This window comes from Staurois parvus, unplaced genomic scaffold (genome assembly GCF_062004578.1).
Source record: "Staurois parvus isolate SC_StPar_1 unplaced genomic scaffold, SC_StPar_1.0 ptg000192l, whole genome shotgun sequence".
NCBI classification, from domain to species: domain Eukaryota; kingdom Metazoa; phylum Chordata; class Amphibia; order Anura; family Ranidae; genus Staurois; species Staurois parvus.
Genome location: NW_028317988.1, coordinates 3501730 through 3523939, shown reverse-complemented (window position 1 = coordinate 3523939; position 22210 = coordinate 3501730). Strand labels below are relative to the sequence as shown.

Genomic DNA, 22210 nt, shown 5'->3' with positions numbered 1-22210 from the left:
AACTCCTCCTACAAGCTTTAACCAGTGCTCTGATGAAGTCACAAGACTGCGCCAACTGCTGATGAAAAAAGGTATTTAGCAGTTTATATTTACTTTCTGTGTACTGTGGGAGACCAGATATAGTGAATGCAGGGTCCTGGGAGAGCAGATATAGTGAATGCAGGGTCCGGGGAGAGCGGATATAGTGAATGCAGGGTCCGGGGAGAGCAGATATAGTGAATGCAGGGTCCATGGAGACCGGATATAGTGAATGCAGGGTCCTGGGAGACCCGATATAGTGAATGCAGGGTCCGGGGAGACCAGATATAGTGAATGCAGGGTCCTGGGAGAGCGGATATAGTGAATGCAGGGTCCTGGGAGACCAGATATAGTGAATGCGGGGTCCGGGGAGAGCGGATATAGTGAATGCAGGGTCCGGGGAGAGCGGATATAGTGAATGCGGGGTCCGGGGAGAGCAGATATAGTGAATGCAGGGTCCGGGGAGAGCGGATATAGTGAATGCGGGGTCCTGGGAGAGCGGATATAGTGAATGCGGGGTCCGGGGAGAGCAGATATAGTGAATGCAGGGTCCGGGGAGAGCAGATATAGTGAATGCGGGGTCCTGGGAGAGCGGATATAGTGAATGCAGGGTCCGGGGAGACCGGATATAGTGAATGCAGGGTCCGGGGTTTTGTAACACTTTAGGACTACCTGATTAGTTCTAAATTGAATTTCCAGCAAGTCCCGGCTCTATATAGGTTCACACTGGCAGCTGAGGGTGTTAAAACCCTGTGGTCACATTTTTACCATCCCCCAACCACTTCTGCTTTAGCTGCAGAGGCAGCGGGTCAGGGGTGTACACACACTGCAGGAATGATACCCCCAAGTGAATGGGGCAAGTTCCCCGCATCTGCCTGCAATCTACACAGTTGCAGGGCGCTAGTGTGGAGTTCAAGGTGATGAAGCAGGCGGTGAGGAGACATTACAACGCCTTCTCACTACCTGTCAAATATTCTTTGAAGAGTGACCCAAATGTGGATCACTCTTCAGCTCAAAGCAAGCATGAAAGAGCCTTTAGTCAGTCGGATTGTACACAGATTGTAACGTATCCAACATCCTCATCCATCGTGATCAGAGTTTTCATGGCTAGTCGTCTGATGATGTCCTCTGATACCGACAGACACACGTGAGCGTTCAATTGGAAATTTCCACTTCTGTTTAATATGCCTGGAAATTCCATGACATTCAAAAACATGTCACATGACCGGTTGTAAAAGGATCCATCCATGTGATGCAGGAACACACGCATGAACGCAGGCTTTCCCGCAATACTTGGGAACACATATTACATGAATGGACATGTTGTGCCGCCATTCATTCTGAATGCCACCTAAGCCTTGGTTCCCACTGAGTGCGGCTTTGAAGTCGGGATTCTTCCCTTGGTCAGAGCGATTTCACGTGCGGCTTGCCTGAGATCTGTGCGACTTCATTATTTATTTATTTCAGGTACTTATATAGCGCCATCAATTTACACAGCACTTTACATATATATTGTACATTCACATCAGTCCCTAACCCTCAAGGGCGTACAATCTAAGGTCCCTAACTCACATTCATACATACACATACTAGGGACAATATAGACAGGAGCCAATGAACCTACCAGCACGTCTTTGGAGTGTGGGAGGAAACCGGAGTACCCAGAGGAAACCGGAGTTTCCGGAGGAAACCCACGCAGGCACAGGGAGAACATGCAAACTCCAGGCAGGTGGTGCCGTGGTCAGTGGTGTATTTAGGTTCCGTGCTGCCCTAGGCAACACAAAAATCTGCTCCCCTCCATGTAGAGACCCTGACACTGACCAACAACCCCCTCCCCCACGAATAGAGCCTGCCATTGACCAACAACCCCCTCCCCCATGTAAAGAGCCTGCCATTGACCGACAACCCCCTCCCCCACGAAGAGAGCCTGCCATTGACCGACAACCCCCTCCCCCACGAAGAGAGCCTGACATTGACCGACAACCCCCTCCCCCACGAAAAGAGCCTGACATTGACCGACAACCCCCTCCCCCACGAAGAGAGCCTGACATTGACCGACCACCCCCTCCCCCACGAAGAGAGCCTGCCATTGACCGACCCCCCCCTCTCCACGAAGAGAGCCTGACATTGACCGACCACCCCCTCCCCCACGAAGAGAGCCTGCCATTGACCGACAACCCCCTCCCCCACGAAGAGAGCCTGACATTGACCGACAACCCCCTCCCCCACGAAGAGAGCCTGACATTGACCGACCACCCCCTCCCCCACGAAGAGAGCCTGCCATTGACCGACCACCCCCTCCCCCACGAAGAGAGCCTGACATTGACAGACAACCCCCTCCCCCACGAAGAGAGCCTGACATTGACAGACAACCCCCTCCCCCACGAAGAGAGCCTGACATTGACCGACCACCCCCTCCCCCATGAAGAGGGCCTGACATTGACCGACAACCCCCTCCCCCACGAAGAGGGCCTGACATTGACCGACAACCCCCTCCCCCACGAAGAGAGCTTGACATTGACCGACAACCCCCTCCCCCACGAAGAGAGCCTGCCATTGACCGACAACTACCTTCCCCCACGAAGAGGGCCTGACATTGACCGACAACCCCCTCCCCCACGAAGAGGGCCTGACATTGACCGACAACCCCCTCCCCCACGAAGAGGGCCTGACATTGACCGACAACCCCCTCCCCCACGAAGAGGGCCTGACATTGACCGACAACCCCCACGAAGAGGGCCTGCCATTGACCGACAACCCCCTCCCCCACGAAGAGGGCCGGACATTGACCGACAACCCCCTCCCCCACGAAAAGAGCCTGCCATTGACCGACAACCCCCTCCCCCACGAAGAGAGCCTGCCATTGACCGACAACCCCCTCCCCCACGAAAAGAGCCTGCCATTGACCGACAACCCCCTCCCCCACGAAGAGAGCCTGCCATTGACCGACAACCCCCACGAAAAGAGCCTGCCATTGACCGACAACCCCCTCCCCCACGAAGAGAGCCTGCCATTGACCGTCCACCCCCTCCCCCACGAAGAGAGCCTGACATTGACCAACAACACCCTAGCCCCCCCCTACCCGAGAGAGCCTTCCACTACCACCACCCCCCATACACTGGCAACCCCCCACCCTGGCGAGAGAAAAGACACTCACCTTCACAGCTCCGGACATCCCCAGGAGTCAGGCTCTGCATACACCATCAAGCAGCCCGCAGCCTCTCTCAGATCCAACCTGGTCCCTGTGCTGCGTGTCTCTTCTTCCATTCCTTTGTTTAGGGGGGGGGCGACGCTGACCCCCATGAAAGATGCCGCTGCCCCCATGAAAGATGCTGCCCTAGGCAAATGCCTTGTTTGCCTTGTGGTAAATACTCCCCTGGCCGTGGTTGGGATTTGAACCGGCAACCCTAGTACTGCCAGGCAGAAGTGCTAACCATTTACACTAGGTTCACACCTAACCATTTTGTGCTTTGCAGAAACAAAGTACAGTCCATTTAACATGATTTCCTATGGGACACATTCACATCTCAGCGTTTTTGCCCAGTGCGGTTTTTGGAAAGGGTCAGGGACTTTTTTAAACGCAAAACATTGCATTTTTGGTTATATAGACTTCAATGGAGATGCTGCAGAAATGCATGTAGTGCTAGGGCAGCACAGTGGCTAAATGGTTAGCACTTCCGCCTGGCAGTACTAGGGTTGTTGGTTGGAATCCCAGCCACGGCTCCACCTGCCTTGAGTTTGCATGTTCTCCCTGTGCCTGCATGGGATTCCCCTGGGTACTCCGGTTTCCTCCCACACTCCAAAGACATGCTGGTAGGTTAGTTGGCTCCTGTCTAAATTGTCCCTAGTATGTGTGCATGTATGTGAGTTAGGGACCTTAGATTGTATGCCCCTTGAGGGTTAGGGACTGATGTACAATATATATGTGTAAAGTGCTTGTATATTGACGGCGCTATATAAGTACCTGAAATAAATAGTGCATTTTGGTGCATTTCCACATTTTAATTCTGCCTAGAAACAAGAAAAATGTTTAAAAAATGAAAAAAAAAACCCCTGCATAACACAAAACGCTGCAAAAATTCAATGCAGAAACGGATCAAACGCAACCTGCATAGGTGCAAACCAAGCCTTAGTCTAGGTTCACACCTATGCGTTATACATTGCGTGTTGCAGAGACGCACAGCAGTCCATTTAACATGATTTCCTATGGGACACGTTCACATCTTCGTGTTTTCACCCGGGTCAGGGACTTTTTGAAGCACAAAACGTTGCATTTTTGGTTCAACAGACTTCAAGGGAGATGCTGCAGAAATGCATGTAGTGCGTTTTTGATGCACAACAAGTTGGACAAAAACACAAAACGCATCAAAAATGCACTAAATGCATTTCTGCAGCATCTCCGTTGAAGTCTATTGAACCAAAAACGCATGTGATAAAAAGCTCTGCAAAAACGGATTAAACGCAAACTCCATAGGTGTGAACCTACCCTCAGACGTGATTTCCCTTAGGGAGTATCTCACCAAAATGACATTATTGTTGCAGGGGATGCCCAAAATGTGACTTGTATCTTAGTGCAAACTTCTGGGAAAATCAGTGAGCCAATCAAACAAGCAGGAAATTACATTTCTGGAGGGGGAGGGGGGGTTCTGTATACAGAACACCCCCAGGTAGCCATATTGCATTTTACAGAAAATGTCAGTGCTGCAGATTGAAAAGGAAAGGTCATTTTTATTAACATTCAGTGACAATAAGATTTGTGATGCAGTTGTATACACTATATTAATCTGTTTTTTATTTGCTCATTTTCCCCCACGGAGGTGGAGTTACCCTTTAATGCAATTTTAAACAACAAATGTAAATGGAATCTCAATCAAAGCGGGAGAATTCCACGATTGGAATGTAGTGCTGGCCATACACTAGTAGATTTTCAAATGAATGTTCATGTGAAAATTCTCAGTACATTCAATGAATGTCATTCAGAAATACTTCAAAATGTAGTTTGCTTTTAGCAATCGATTTTGGAATGAATGTCATTTCCCGAACAATAACCACAATCACTGATAGAAATTTGTTTCCGAAAAATCTTCCATCCTACACCTTCAAAGTGTTCTTGTCACTGCGGTCAGAGACGAACCCAGATTTGACCCCACTAACATTTAGTAAATCGAACAAATGTTGATAATTGCAGAGTACAGGTTGTACTTAACCACTTCAGCTCCAGGAGATTTTACCTGCTTCATAACCGGGACATTTCTTGCTATACCGCACTGCGCTACTTTAACTGGTAATTGCGCGCTTATGCAACGCTGTACCCAAACAAATGTTAGATTTTTTTTCACACAAATAGAGCTTTGTTTTGGTGGTATTGGATCACCACTGGGTTTTTTTTATTTTTTTGCAATATAAAAAAAAACATTTTTGAAAAAAAAATATTTTTTAATTTCAGCTATGGAACATATCCAATAAAAAAAAAAAAAAAATCAAATTTCTTCATAAATTTTGGCCAAAATGTATCTTTCTTCATATCTTTGGTTAAAAAAAATTCCCAATAGGCGTATATTGATTGGTTTGTGTTATAGTGTCTACAATCTATGGTATGTATACTGGATTTTTAAAAAATATTTCTAATGGCGGTGATCAGCGATTTATAATGGGGAGTGTGGCGGGCAATCTGACACTAACTGCCACTGACATCACCAGTGGCATTAATACAGTGATCAGTGATAATACCATGGCTCAGGAGTCCCCCCTTGTCTCCACACACCACCCCCCTCTGACCACCCCCACCTCCCAGACCCACCCCTATTAGAGAATGAAGTATCATTTTGTGGTGCTAAATAATTTGTATGTATTTGGTGATAACAAGAAAAGCAGTAAAATAGATCCCCCCAGCAACAATAGAATCCACCCCAGCAACAATAGGTACCCCCCAACAATAGACCCCACTCCAGCAACAATAGGTCCCCCCCAACAATGGACCCCACTCCAGCAACAATAGGTACCCCCCAACAATAGACCCCACCCCAGCAACAATAGGTACCCCCAACAATAGACCCAACTCCAGCAACAATAGGTACCCCCCAACAATAGACCCCACCCCAGCAACAATAGGTACCCCCCAGCAATAGACCCCACTCCAGCAACAATAGACCCCACCCCAGCAACAATAGGTACCCCCCAACAATAGACCCCACTCCAGCAACAATAGACCCCACCCCAGCAACAATAGGTCCCCCCCAACAATGGACCCCACCCCAGCAACAATAGGTCCCCCCCAACAATAGATTCCACCCCAGCAACAATAGATCCCCCCAACAATAGACCCACCTCCAGCAACAATAGGTACCCCCAACAATAGACCCCACCCCAGCAACAATAGGTACCCCCCAACAATAGACCCCACTCCAGCAACAATAGGTACCCCCCAACAATAGACCCCACCCCAGCAACAATAGGTCCCCCCCAACAATAGACCCCACCCCAGCAACAATAGGTCCCCCCCAACAATAGACCCACCTCCAGCAACAATAGGTACCCCCCAACAATAGACCCCACCCCAGCAACAATAGGTACCCCCCAACAATAGACCCCACTCCAGCAACAATAGACTCCACCCCAGCAACAATAGGTCCCCCCCAACAATAGACCCCACCCCAGCAACAATAGGTCCCCCCCAACAATGGACCCCACCCCAGCAACAATAGGTCCCCCCCCAACAATGGACCCCACCCCAGCAACAATAGGTACCCCCCAACAATAGACTCCACCCCAGCAACAATAGGTCACCCCCAACAATGGACCCCACCCCAGCAACAATAGGTCCCCCCCAACAATAGACCCCACCCCAGCAACAATAGGTACCCCCCAACAATAGACCCCACCCCAGCAACAATAGGTACCCCCCAACAATAGACCCCACTCCAGCAACAATAGACTCCACCCCAGCAACAATAGGTCCCCCCCAACAATAGACCCCACCCCAGCAACAATAGGTCCCCCCCAACAATGGACCCCACCCCAGCAACAATAGGTCCCCCCCCAACAATGGACCCCACCCCAGCAACAATAGGTACCCCCCAACAATAGACTCCACCCCAGCAACAATAGGTCACCCCCAACAATGGACCCCACCCCAGCAACAATAGGTACCCCCCAACAATAGACCCCACCCCAGCAACAATAGGTCCCCCCCAACCAGGGACCCCACCCCAGCAACAATAGGTACCCTCCAACAATAGACCCCACTCCAGTAACAATAAGTACCCCCCAAGTGCAGGAGCTGACAGGGGAGAGATCTGTGTTGTTTCTCTCCCCCGCCAGTGATACTCAGCGATCGCCGGGTGCCGGCGGGTAATCACCAGCCGCAACCCGGTGACTGACAGCTGAGGCCACGAATGGCGATGTGGGTAGGGCACACACATGCCCCCTACCCGGAAATGCGAAATCACATACAGTTGCAAGAAAAAGTATGTGAACCCTTTGGGATTACGTGCAGTTTTGCATGAATTGGGCATAAAATGTGCTCTGAACGTCATCTAAGTCACAACAATAGAAGAACACAGTCTGCTGAACATAATACTACACAAACATTAGATGTTGCCATGGTTTAATTGCACATAACATGTAAACATTCACAGTGCAGGGAGGAAAAAGTATGTGAACCTTTGGACTTAATAACTGGTTGACCATCCTTTAGCAGCAATAACCTCAACCAAACGTTTCCTGTAGTTGCAGATCAGACCTGCACAATGATCTTGAGTAATTTTGGACCACTCCTCTTCCCAAAACTGTTTCAGTGTAGCAATATTCTTGGGATGTCTGGTGTGAATCGCTCTCTTAAGGTCATGCCACAGCATTTCAATCGGGTTGAGGTCAGGACTCTGACTGGGCCACTCCAGAAGGCGTATTCTGTGCTGTTGCACCCATTGTTTTGTTGAATTACTTGTATGCTTTGGGTCATTGTCTTGTTGCATCACCCATCCTCTGTGGAGCTTCAGTTGGCGGACAGATGGTCGTACGTTTTCCTGCAAAATCTCTTGATAAACTCTGGAATTCATTTTCCCATCAATGACAACAATCCGTCCAGGCCCTGAGGCAGCAAAGCAGCCCCAAACCATGATGCTCCCTCCGCCATGTTTTACAGTGGGGATGAGGTTTTGATGTTGGTGTGCTGTGCCTTTTTTTCTCCACACATAGTGTTGTGTGCTCTTCCCAAACAACTCAATCTTGGTTTCATCTGTCCACAGTATATTTTGCCAGTAGTGCTGTGGAACATCCAGGTGCTCTTTTGCAAACTTCAAACGTCCTGCAATATTCTTTTTGGACAGCAATGGCTTCCTCCGTGGTGTCCTCCCATGTACTCCATTCTTGTTTAATGTTTTCCTTATTGTAGATGTGTCAACAAAAATGTTAGCATGTGCCAGAGATTTCTGTAGGTCTTTAGCTGACACTGGGATTCTTCTTTACCTCATGCAGCATTCTGCGCTGTTCTCTTGCAGTCATTTTTACAGGACGACCACGCCTAGGGAGAGTAGCAACAGTGCTAAACTTTCTCCATTTGTAGACAGTCTGTCTTACCGTGGACACATGAACATCAAGGCTTTTGGAGATACTTTTGTAACCCTTTCCAGCTTCATGCAAGTCAACAATTCTTGATCGTAGGTCTTCTGAGAGCTCTTTTCTATGAGGCATGGTTCACATCAGACAGTGCTTCTTGAAACCAGTAAACCCAAAACAGGTGTGTGTTTTTTAAGGGCAGGACAGCTGTCAGCAACACATCCAATATCATCACACTGATTGGAGTCAAGGTTGGCTCACTCCTGGCTCCAATTAGCTCTGGGAGAAGTCATTAAGCTAGGGCCTCACATACTTTTTCCTCCCTGCACTGTGAATGTTTACATGTTATGTGCAATTAAACCATGGCAACATCTAATGTTTGTGTAGTATTATGTTCAGCAGACTGTGTTCTTCTATTGTTGTGACTTAGATGACGTTCAGAGCACATTTTATGCCCAATTCATGCAAAACTACACCTAATCCCAAGGGGTTCACATACTTTTTCTTGCAACTGTATATATACATGATTTTGCGCATCCGTTCCACCCTGTAGCAGTATAGGGCGGCACAGAAGCAGTTCAAATCCCTGCAATGTACATAGATCTCCCAGAGGGGAATGTTTTTTTTTCTCACATCTTTTTTTTTTTTGCATCTCTATTTACATTGTGTAATTTCATAATCGAAATACCGTGTTCATCAACAAAGTATGTCAGTGCTGCCGATCGGTGCTAAGCGATCGATAATTTGCCATATCCTGTACTAAGCAGATACAATAGGTTAATCCCCCAGAACCAAAAACATGTCTCTGATGCGTCAACGCATGCGTTGCTCAGTTTGCACGCACCTCATATATATGTGCTTTTTCAGTAAAGCTGTGCTATGAGCTACAGATATGCTTTGCACTGTAAACCACAACAACCAATCAGATCTTACTTGATGAGATCACTGATAGGTGAACTCTGGTTGGTTGCTGTGGCTGCGATTTGCTATTCGTGGAATGAGTCATATTAAGTGAATGTCAGAGGAAACATTTTTTTTTTAGCTCTGACCATACTCAGTCCCACCTCTGGTTTTCTCCCCACTCATGATCTTACTATATTTTATTTTCCTATGATGTCAGAATAGTATTCAGTCTCGTTCAGGCAGACGCTGACACCCATAGCCCGTGAACGAGTGCCTTGTTTATGTGGCTTCAGCCTCCAGGTGTTGTGTGCAGGCAGCCCATTCATGTCTATTGGGACCCAACATCTCCTCCCAGTTTTACAGCCATGCATGTAGGCAGCTGCAGGTAGCTAGTTTGCCACTAGATGGCTCTGTTCCAGACTAGTGTATGGTAACAGCAGGCAGTGTCATCAGGTGCTAGGCCCCTTTTGGGTAGAGCCCTCCTGCAGTGATGTCACGGGTTACATACAGTGGATAGAAAAAGTCTACACACCCCTGTTAAAATGTCAGGTTTCTGCTATGTAACAAAAATGAGCCCAGACCTGAATCCGATTGAAAATCTGTGGGGTGCTCTGAAGAGGGCTGTGCACAGGAGATGCCCTCGCAATCTGACAGATTTGGAGTGTTTTTGCAAGGAAGAGCGGGCAAATATTGCCAAGTCAAGATGTGCCATGCTGATAGACTCATACCCAAAAAGTCTGAGTGCTGGAATCAAATCAAAAGGGGCTTCAACAAAGGATTAGTTTAAGGGTGTGCACACTTATGCAACCATATTATTTTAGTGTTTTATTTATTTCAGGTACTTGTATAGGGCTGTCAATTTACGCAGTGCTTTACATATATATTGTACATTCATATCAGTCCCTAACCCTCAAGGAGTGTACAATCTAAGGTCCTTAATGTACATTCATACATACACATAATAGGGCCAATTTAGACAGGAGCCAATTAACCTACCAGCATGTCTTTGGAGTGTGGGAGGAAACCGGAGTACCCGGAGGAAACCCACGCAGGCACAGGGAGAACATGCAAACTCCAGGCAGGTGGTGCTGTGGTTGGGATTTGAACCAACGACCCAAGTACTGCCAGGCGGAGGTGCTAACCCTTTAGCTCCTGTGCTGCCCTAATTACTTTACTTCCTTCCATCTAGAAGATTTCCGTCTATTCAACTGAGTTGTACAGTTTATAGGTTACATTAAAGGTGGAAAAAGTTCTGAAATGATTTATCTTTGTCTAATTTTTTTACATCACAGAAACCTGACATTTTAACAGGGGTGTGTAGACTTTTTATATCCACTGTAGTTAGTCTGGCTGAAAAAAGACAAAAGTCCATCCAGTTCAACCATATAGAAACAAAAAAAAAAGTTATAATCCTACACCCACAGTTGATCCAGAGGAAGGCAAAAACCCCAGCAAAGCATGATCCAATTTGCTCCTGCAGGGAAAAAAATTCCTTCCTGATCCCCCGAGAGGCAATCGGATATTCCCTGGATCAACTTTACCTATAAATGTTATATCTAGTTATATTCTGTGTATCTAAGAAAGAATCCAGGACTTTTTTAAAGCAATCCACTGAGCTGGCCAGGACCAGCTCTTGAGGGAGTCTATTCCACATTCTCACAGCTCTTACTGTGAAGAACCCTTTCTGTATTTGGAGATTAAATCTCTTTTCTTCCAGATGTAAAGAGTGCCCCTTTGTCCTCTGTGATGAGGGTGAGGCAGCACTCACATATAAGCCAGGGTAGAAGTCCTAGTGCACTTGGGGCATGGGAGCCAAACACCCCACACCAGCATAGATGTAACCAGCATGTGCAGGCCCTGGACAGGGCTGGAGGCTGGGGAGGAGTAGACCTGCACCCAGGGGAGCCGGCTGTAGACTTCCTTAAATAGCTATTTATGTCCATGCACAACAAGAATGTGAATGGGAGTGACTTCATAACTGTCAATCAGCTGCTGGACCTGCAGGGCACTAATGAGGAAAGTGGCAGGGTCTGCATCCCTTTTGAAGTAATTAAACCTTTGGGAGTATTTCACCAATACTGACATTTTTGTTGCAGAGGATACTCTAAATCTGACTTGTATCTTAGTGCAAACTTCTGAGATAATCAGTAAGCCAATCACACATGACATTTCTGGGGGGGTGGGGGGCTTCCATACACCATCTGTGTACAAAACTCCTCCAGGTTGCAGAGCTGTCATTGTCTGTAAAAGGCAATACAATATGGCAGAGTGACAAGGAAAGGTCATTTCTAATACCGTTTTATTACAATATGACTTGTTGCAATTGTATATTGTACACTATATTGTTTATTTTTTTATTTTCAATATTTTTTCCCACAAAAGTGAAGTTAAATCCCAGCTGTAGCACATATGAATCCATGGCGGCATGAGGTTTGTGCGCACGCTCATTGCATGCCCCCAGCACACTGGCCAAGCTGTCACTGGTCAAGGCTTTTGATTTGGAGCCAATGCAACGAGCTCCTAATCATGTGACGGCTGTGAGAACCAATCACAGCTATCATGTTATGCAGAAGCCATGCTGCCTCTGGGGCATTAACCGCTTCTCCGCTGCCCTATAGCAGAGCTACTGCTACAGGGCGGCAGGGCTACGCAAAATCACGCATATATACGTGATTTGCATGTCCGGTTAAAGGGGCGCACTCGCCGCCCTACCCGCACTGCCATTGGCAGCTACGGAAGTCCCGGCCAAAGATTCCCCGCCAGCATCCAGCGATTGCCGTGTGTAACTGATAGGATAGAGACCTGTGTGTAAACAACACAGTTCTCTCTACTGCCAGCAAGGACATGCTGCTGTGTATTTCTCTGCACAGCAGAGAAATACACAGCAGCATGTCTCATAGGTAAAACACACACAGCACACATTTAACCCTTTGATCGCCCCAGATGTTAACTCCTTCCTGCCGAGTGTCAGTACAGTGTCAGCGTAAAATTCCAGTATATATACCGCCATTTGTAAACGCTACAACTTTCACGTAAACCAATTAATTGACACGTATTGCGATTTTTTTGTTGTTGTTTTTTGTTTTGTTTTTTTTAGCAAAGACATTCAGCAGAATACATTTTGGCCTAAATTTATGAAGAAATTAATTTTTTTACATTTTTTTACTGGACATGTTTAATAGCAAAAAGTCAAAAATCTTGTTTTTTTTTTTTTCAAAATTGTCTTTTGTTTGTTTATAGCACAAAAAATAAAAACTGCACAGGCGATCAAATACCGCCAAAAGAAAGCTCTATTTATGGGGAAAAAGAGACGTACATTTTATTTGGGTGCAATGTTGCATGACCACTCAATTGTCAGTTAAAGTAACGGAGTGCCGTAACGCAAAAAATGGCCTGATCAGGAAGGGGGAGTAAATCCTCTGGAGGGCAAAGGGCTGCAAGGAGGCAGCTTTATGGGGTTAAAGGAATCATTTGTGGAATCATGTGGCTTGCATTACTGGAGGCATGGCAGGGAATGTGCTTCTTTGCCTATATATCTTGTACCATAATGCACCCCTCCTTCCCATGTTGGGGGTATGATGTTTTGGCTCAAGCACAAAGTATTCCTGGAAAAGACTTTAAACATTTGGCAGCTCTGCTCTCGTCTGTTGTTTTATCAGTAAGTCCCGCTCTCCCCTCCGAGGCACAATGGCAGATGAGAGACCAGGAAAGTACTTCTTCTTCTTTACTTCCTGCACATCGGCGGTTCATGAATCGCTTCCTGCCATTAGACTTCTTATAGAAGATTTCAGGGAAAGCACCCAGAAGTGTTCACAGGTTCCAGCAGCCTTTGGGGAATCAGATGGTGCCTGCCCACATGTACCATACAAGCATTGCTGCTGTACAAAGACACTTTGCTTTCTAAAGCTGCCCTTAGGCCTGCTTTACACCAATGCAGTTTGCTTTTGATCTGTTTTTGCGGTGCAGTTTGCATTTTTGACACATTTTTCATGCATTTTTTTATGCACTGCATAGTCGTACAACAACGGGGTTGCAGCAGTGTGAATCGAGCCTTAACATCCCTAGCGGTCTGATTGTGTCCATATTTCTGTGCTCAAAGCGGTACATTTTTTTGCATGGAAATGTGTATTTTTTTTTATTGTAGGCCTGTAATTTTTAGGAATAACTCACTGAAATCTGTCCGAACAAGAATCTAGTAAACATCCCGGGTATGTTACAATTTGAAACACGAAATTATAAATTATAATTTAATAAATAATCATAAAAAATAATATAATAATAATAAATCTAATTCAATAATATAATCAAACCAAAAACACTGAAATTTGAAATATAGCGCCAAGTTCGCACATCACTGAGCAAAGTCGCAGAATCGTTTTCAGTGTCTGATGAGGAATTTCCCCCACGAATCATTATCACTCAATTCTGCAAGTGGTTCTGATTTACTATCGCTGTTCTCTAGCTGATCTAAAACCGCTTTTGACCTAAAGGGACATTTCTCAGTTTCCAGGCAGAAAGAACAGTAAAAATGCAGGCAGGGCACAGGACAAAGCACTCGGGACAAAATGTATGTGAAATGGTTTGATACAGTAATGTTTTACTATGTGATTTTAGTGAATTTAGTGAATGTCACTTTTTGTCATTTTCAAATTTCCCGCCGTTCCGTCCCCCGTACGTCCCGATGCTTGCAGGGGACGGAACCCAGATGACAGATGCCGGCATCCGCCGGAGGACATTGTCGGGGACACTGCAGGAGGGACATCGCGGGAGCGCAGGACAAGGAAAGAGAACAGATCCCGGAGCAGCGCCTCATGGTAAGCCCGAGTGTAGCTCGGGGTTACCGCGTGTGGTACTGAATCTTTACCCCGAGCTACACTCAGGAATACCACCAGGGAGGCTACAGTGTATGTAAAGGCAAATCTTTTTAGGAATTAATTACAAAAATTACGCCTAAAATGTGTGCAGCCTGCATCTATGTGTGTGACATTCATCCAAGGAATGTTGTATGAATAGACCCCTAGTGTGCGTTAAAACTCCTGTCGGGTTTTTTGCTGTCTGTGTACGGTACTTCTTGTATTAGGAAGTAAGACAAGATCTGTAGGGCTGCAAAGAATGGCGCCATCCTCTGCAGCTGCACTGTAAGACTAGACCGGTATGATGTCATCCTTCTCCTATGCGTCTATGACACCCTGAGCTATGGGTTTGATGATGCTGGGTGTCATTCATCCTGGAACAGTTGTGGTGCTGAACCTTTAAGCCTGCGGGAACAGCGTCGGAGAGAAGCTAAGGCTAGCCGTACGTTATGCAATTTTCTTTCCTTCAACCATGGGTTGCCTTCAACCATGCATTTGCCTGACTCCTCCATCAATAGAGTCAGATCACTGGGGGAATCCCTCCCGCAGTGATCTTGTGTTCTTCTGGCAGGGAGAATTCCCCACTGGCAGAATACAATGATTACTGCTGGTGGCTGTAGCCGCCGGCAGTGATCGCACAAACCCCATCCCGAAAGGCTGGTTACACTAAAGTCAATTGATAGACTGAGTCCAGTACAACCAGCCTTCCCATAGATAGATCGAAATTTGGCTGGTTTAGCAGGAATTTCAATCCATCTATGGCCGGTTTAAGTATTGCAGTGAAAGCTCTTTTTTTATTCACAACTGCATAAGCGGGTTGCAATTTAGTGAGCTACGTGAGGTCCCAGACCAGAGGGTTAGGGTTAACCTTAGTTCCCGGGTTTTCCTTTTGGCAGACTTTTTGGGGTTTATTTACTAAAGCTGGAGAGTCCAAAATCAGACTCCCTTCTGCATAGAAACCAATCAGCTTCTAACCTCAGCTTGTTCAATGAAGCTTTGGCAATGAAACCTGGAAGCTGATTGGTTTCTATGCAGAAGGGAGTCTGATTTTGGACTCTCCAGCTTTAGTAAATAAACCCCTTTGTGTCTGACCTACTAATCCTGGATATATAAAAGGGACAGTGGTCCGGAGCCAGGAGCTTTTTGCTTCTTGCTGTTAGTCCTTGGCTGGAGAGAGCGTGACATTACATTTGCTATCATCTTGGAACCTGCAGTGATGTGGGAAGCCACTGAAGCTTGGTGTTTCACCCCAAAGATACCAGCTACTGGGGACTGCCATGATATAGACTCTATTACAGACAGACGCTACCTTTGCAGGTATGCCAGGGAAGCACACAAATCTGAGTTAGGGATTAGGGACCTAGGGAAAAGGACTCTCCTTGTATGTTGGACTCATGCATTGTTTGCACCTTTTCTAAGTAAGCTTTTCAAACTTTGCCTTTTGCCTGGTCTGAAGTTCTTAAATGAGTGCAATGCAAGCAACCAGCACATTTTACACATTAATCTGCAACTTGGGTCACAAGGCACATTGGGGTATGAAGAGACCGCACTTAAGAGTCATCCTGGTACAGTGCAGCCAGTGGTTACCATGGGTAACAGAACTCTACAGTCAGTCAAGCAGCCTGTTGTTAGCGTTTACCTGTTATAGGTGGGATGGCCTCTAGCAGCGAGGAAGATGTTGTCGCCACTCCTTCTGACCACGGTCTGTCTCCTATAGCAATGGGAACAGATCGAAACCACAAAGGTTTCATCCTGTACAGAGGTACGGAAGCTCAAGAGTTATGTCAAGTGCACGTATGGAGCCCGCATTAGGTGCATGGCAGGGCCCACTCTGCTACTGAGAGAGGTAGTGGAGAACGCTGGACAGGTAGATGTGGACAAGGCTCAACGTGTTCCTCCTAATTGTAAGTCAACAGTGAGGGTGCACATTAACACGAGAGCCCAAGAGTTAACTGGAGTACAGTTACTATGGAAGAGTACACGGTGTGCATTTATCTCTGAGAGTAAGGTTGAGTATTTCCCCAATGGCAGCCTCAGCCTTGTCCCAGGGCAGTAATGAAAAAGGTACCCCATGCATGAGGCAGTGACCCTGTTACAGGTGCCTAGCATAGCCCAGAAGAACCCACCCCAGGGGTAGTCTTCCCATGTGACCCAGACTTGGCGGCCAACAAGTTAATGGGAAACATGGAAAAAGGTCTGCCATCTTCTACCCCTCGTCCCCTGTGCTGGGCAACTTTACTTTAAAATATATAAAAATCCTGGAGTTGGACTCACAAAAAATGTTTTTAAGAGAGGCTCTGAGATATGACCAGGAACAATGCCAAAACCATTAGCCACATAGAAGTATGGCCGATGACCATCTTATAAATTTATGATTCAGCATTTGGAAGTTCAATTCTCATCTCTTCTTGCAGTCTGACTGTTGAATATGAAATCCCGGGTTGCTTTATGATCTGTGCCTTTTGCTGGTTTTCTTTTAAATTTAGAGGAACACTTTTAGGGCCCATTAGCACTGCAGCAACGCATGGCAAAATGGGGCTCTGGTATAACTTATACAATGTGGGAAAAAGTTGTTCTTTTTTTCAAATTGTTTAAAAAAAAAAAAACTGACAAAAACTATTGAAAATGTTGGGTTAAAGGTGTGAAAAATGTTCCTTGTAGCTTCCATGAGTAGAGAGCACAACAAAAATAAATGATGAAAAGTGTTCTGCCCTATGTACAGAAAACCCCTGAATTGTTATTAGTTATCTCCTCTACAAAGTCCAGTCCACAGAGTGAGATCTGCTGGTGTACGGCTGTATCGGAGCAGACCAATGACTCATTATATACTACAACTGTATGCAATTACTCATAGGCACTTACCATTTCCTGAACAACAAGCAAACAAGGTAACACTCTGACTCTGATTTACCGAAAAACTAAATAAAATGAATACGGCCTCAGGAAGGGACACCACCTATGTAACAATAGCTAGAATCTTGATCACACTCATTTATATGGCGGGGATGTCAACCAGCAACTCTGGGCAACACATAAAGTGGATGAGATATTAAAGTAAATGTAAACCCAAACTGGGTGACACATTTTTATTTTTTTTTTTAGGAGCCCACGTACGGTGTGGTGCACAAAAACTAAACATCAAAAGTGAACAAAAAAAAGCATATGAACACAAACAAAACAAAGTGCACTTGGAGTGTGTCTATTAGTCCCCTCCCGAAGAAGAAGGACCCTTCCCTGACCCCACAACACTCTTTACAGGGATAAGGCACACTCAGGTCCACCAAGCCTAAAAGCCCAGTGGACCACTCTCCTCATGGTCAGCCAAACCCGACCAGCGAGCACTAGGTGAGGGGCTGTCTCGAAGCAAGACAAGGAACCTGATGGCCGCCCATCCTTCCTCTAGATTTTAGAGTAGTCCCAAAGACCCACACCCTTCATCCTAAGTGAAAGAAAAAAACACATACATAAGTGCAGGGTACTGCACATAAATAAATATCCAAAAATAAAAAAGTGTCAGTACAGGTGCTTTGGCTAGTCCTTGCAGTTCGATAACAAAAATTGTCCCTGTGTTGGCCAAAAGGCCTGGACCATGAGGCGTAGTGCAGAAAAAAAAGCAAGAGGTGTTGTAGCCTAGTGCAGTTTCACACAGTGGGGTCCCAGACCTATAGTGCTCCCAGGATCCCCCCTTTCGTGGGGTGCTTGACACCACAGGCCTTCTAAGCCCCTTACCAGACAAGATAGCACAGTCAGATTGGGAGGCACTGGGCCCCTCAGGTTCCACCACTAGGAAATTACTCCCATGCCCCATCCCTCGTAACCCCCATCATACCAGCAGTGGTACTGTACAGCCAGCCATCCCAGCCATAAAGCCCGAATAACAGCGGTGCACCCCTCCTGGCTACTGCAAGGTGCAGATACTACACTTGATCTTAGCCAAAAGGCCGAGAAGTGACCCATCATGGGTGACATATCCATTGCTATCAGAGAGGCAGCAGCTGAGACCCTGACAGGGCTAACCTACACCATACTTTCATTGGCTATAAACCCCCTTGAAGGACAACACTGTCCAGATCACCTCCAGTAATATCACACCATACACTGGTCCAGTGCTGTCACACACACACAGTTTGTATTGGCCAGAGAGGCAGCCCATTATAGTGACAGGCCAGATAAGTAATGCTTTATCAGACCTATAGCACTCCCAGGATCCAACTTTCAGGGGGTGCTTGACACCACGGGGTTTATTTACTAAAGCGGGAGAGTCCAAAATCAGACTCCCTTCTGCATAGAAACCAATCAGCTTCTAACCTCAGCTTGTTCAATGAAGCTTTGGCAATGAAACCTGGAAGCTGATTGGTTTCTATGCAGAAGTGAGTCTGATTTTGGACTCTCCAGCTTTAGTAAATAAACCCCCACAGGCCTTCTAAGACCCTTACCAGACAAGGTAGCACAGTCAGATTGGGAGGCACTGGGCCCCTCAGGTTCCACCACTAGGAAATTACTCCCATGCCCCATCCCTCGTAACCCCCATCATACCAGCAGTGGTACTGTACAGCCAGCCATCCCAGCCATAAAGCCTGAATGACAGCGGTGCACCCCTCCTGGATACTGCAAGGTGCAGATATTACACTTGATCTTAGCCAAAAGGCCAAGAAGGAACCCATCATGGGTGACATATTATTTGCTAAAGCATAAAAAATTGCAATACACCACAGATGGATTATTTGTTATTTATTTTTCATTATGGAGAATCCATCAGTAAAGTGTGATACCATCATTTTGTCTTGTGATAGCCAGGGCAGAAAAGTTGGAAATACTGGTGGGAGAGAAATCGGAAGACAGTATGAAAATTGCAATGCCGGCAACCATGCAAACATTGAATGATCTGTTTTGGGTGGTCTTTATTTTCACGCTGCAAACATTCTGCTCCTCCACCACCCCTTCTGTACACAAAGGTGTGACGACTGTACATTTTTTATACACAGGAAGAGCTTCCTGTACAGTATAGAAGTTGTATTCTACCGGCTCTGCGCTCGTCTTTCCACAGCTAATCTCTGATCTCTTCTGTACTTTTACCACAGAGCACATTGGTCAGGTAGCCTCTTATGTCAACAGGAAAGTATTAGTAAATTCAGAATTGTTGGTAGATTATGGGCTGGATAGATTACCCTGGAGGGGGAAAAATTCTCTATTACCTCCATAGCACAGACACGTGGGTGTAGGTGAACTTATGCTGGAACCGCAAGCAATATTGAAACATGCTCTTTAGCTTAGTTATGTATTTATTTAAGAAAAAGGAAACTGGTCGTGGAAACATGGATGCTTCCATTGCTCGTATGCCATGAGCCTGAACATACCTGCCCCAGTGCCAGGTTGTTCTGAAGCTCCTTCTGGTGCATTTCCTTGTTTTGAAGGAGCTTTCCCATGCTATCTCAGCTCCTAAACATTTCTATTGGCCAGTGAACTTAGATAGAGGCGCACTCGGTATAGAAGTTCACAACACTTGAGATTTCTGTTTAACAAGCTTATTGAAATTGACAGTTCAAAGGTGATGAGCAATTCCAACACATTTTTGGGGAAGTTCCTCCCCCTTGCTCATGGCTGTGATGCCAACTACTATAGGTTAATCATTCATATTTGGACAACTTTTCTGTTGTACTTAGGAAGGAGAAAAATAATCATTACCTTAATAATAACAATTTAAATAGATTTATTCAACTGAAACAATAACATTCCAGCATATGTTATTTGCCTAAACAAACATCCATGTTTGGTAACTAATTTGGCTAAACAAAATATATATATTTTAAGAAACTTAGACTGTCAGCCCCTTCCTCCTCACACTAAGGGCTCGTTCACACTAGGCTGTTTTGCCAACGCTTGCCAAACGCCCCTATAGCGTTTGGCAAGCTTTGGTCCGGTGTTTGCGGAGCGTTTTTAACGCTCGGCAAACGCTCCCCAAACGCCGCATGCGCGGTTTAGCGGCGGTTGCTAGGCGTTTGCCGAGTGTTAATAACTCCCCACAAACGCCTATAATGCATTTGAGTGGTGTTACCGCTCCGCAAACACCCCGCAACCGCGTCGCAACCGCACCGCAAACGCCGGCCGGGCGTTTGCGGAGCGGCACCATAGACGAGAATAGGAGGCTTCAAAGCCTCCTGACTCGACCAGAGGCGTCCGTTTTGCCGCGACGCAACGCGACGCGACGCAAACGCTCCTGTTAGAACAGCACCATGTGCTGTAATGTGCAGAATTGGCAGAGGCGTTTGGGAAGCGGTAAAAACGCTTCCCAAACGCCTCTCTGCCGCCTGCACACAAGGCTAGTGTGAACGTAGCCTTAGTTTCACTTTCTTCTTGTGCAGATCTATTCCACTCCAAACAATCAGAAAAATATTGTTTCTATTCTATTCACTGAACTTCTTGAAACTTAGCACTGAAGGGGTTGATTCTGTATTCATAGGTTTGTAGAAGTTAGGATGAAGGTCTTTTTCTTAACTCTGTTCACGTTATAACATTTTTGCTGTGAAGAAGAGGCATGTGATCTCCGCTGAGTCAAATTCAGTTTTGAGAACTGCAAAAGTAAACCGAGCATCTGTGATAATATCTTGTAGGCAGAGAAACTGCCCAATAATCTTACAAAAACCTCTGGAAGAGCATGACATTGTGAATGGATTCATGGAATTTATTTACCAAAAAAATTAAACATATACAGCCTTATTCTACATAATTAAAAAACTAATCTTTATTTCATGATGGAATAACCTTTGGATGGTAATATATTTTCCTCAAAAAGCATTTTATTTTAAAAAATCCGATTTAAATAAAAAAAATCTGATTTTTAAATTTTTTTTTTTAAAAATCATTGATTTTTATCCACCCTGCTATAAACCCCCTTGAAGGACAACACTGCCCAGATCACCTCCAGTAATATCAGACCATACACTGGTCCCGTGCTGTCACACACACAGTTTGTATTGGCCAGTGAGGCAGCCTATTATAGTGACAGGCCAGATAAGTAATATGTGTGTTCAGCTTTATTAAGTTTTTTCAGACTGTATGTATTTTTTGTTCTGAATGGCACCCCAACACGCATGCATCGCAGCACACCAAAATGTACGGTAACACACTGACACCAAAAATAGTATAGGTCCAATTTTAGGACATCGGTGGTGCAGTCACTGGAATGGGCAGCCTGAACATAATGTGTGTTAAAGTGTTGTTAAACCTACAACAGTAAAATCAGTCTGTATATGCAGTAAAGCATGCTTGTTATGCTTACTGTGGAACCAAAGAGGTTAATCCTCTGTATTGTGTAAAAAGGATGTTTGCTCCTATCTTCTCTGATCCTCCCCTTCTTCTACTGTCCCCAATCCATCTGCTGATAGAACAGAACCTTGGTGGTAAGCTGCATATGCTCAGTTTGGTGTGTATTGCTAGAGAGTTTTGTTTTTTTTCGTGGGAGAGTGCATGTGATCAGCAAAGGGCCAATCAGAACTGTCCAGACAGAGGGTCAGGAGACAAGAGTGCTATACACTGCTGATGAGAAAAGGTATTTTTGCAGTTTATATTTACTGAAATAATTGCATTTCCATGTTGTGTGCACTGTGGGAGACTAGATATAGTGAATGCAGGGTCCGGGGTTTAGTAACGCTTTAATGCAACATATTAGACCGCACAGACATTTCAATATTAAGCAGTCTGACATCTATTATGGTCCATTTAATTTAATTGTTTCACTGAATCTTCCAAGTGATCACCAGTGTACCTGAGACCACATGCACTTTGTCCTCCAGTGCCCCTGTGCACTCCAGCCTGCACCCTGTGACACCCAGAGCATTCCAGCACGGCTAAAGACTCTTGTCATCTAAGCCTGCTGTCCC

General features: G+C 45.9%; 1 protein-coding gene and 1 pseudogene across 1 annotated transcript in view; one reads left to right on the top strand and one right to left on the bottom strand.

Annotated features, from left to right (window-relative positions):
- TRAF5 (TNF receptor associated factor 5) overlaps nucleotides 1-22210 on the top strand; it is a 65116-nt gene that overhangs the window by 1720 nt on the left and 41186 nt on the right. The window lies entirely within an intron of this gene.
- Nucleotides 18163-18283, bottom strand: LOC149461769 (U2 spliceosomal RNA; annotated as a pseudogene).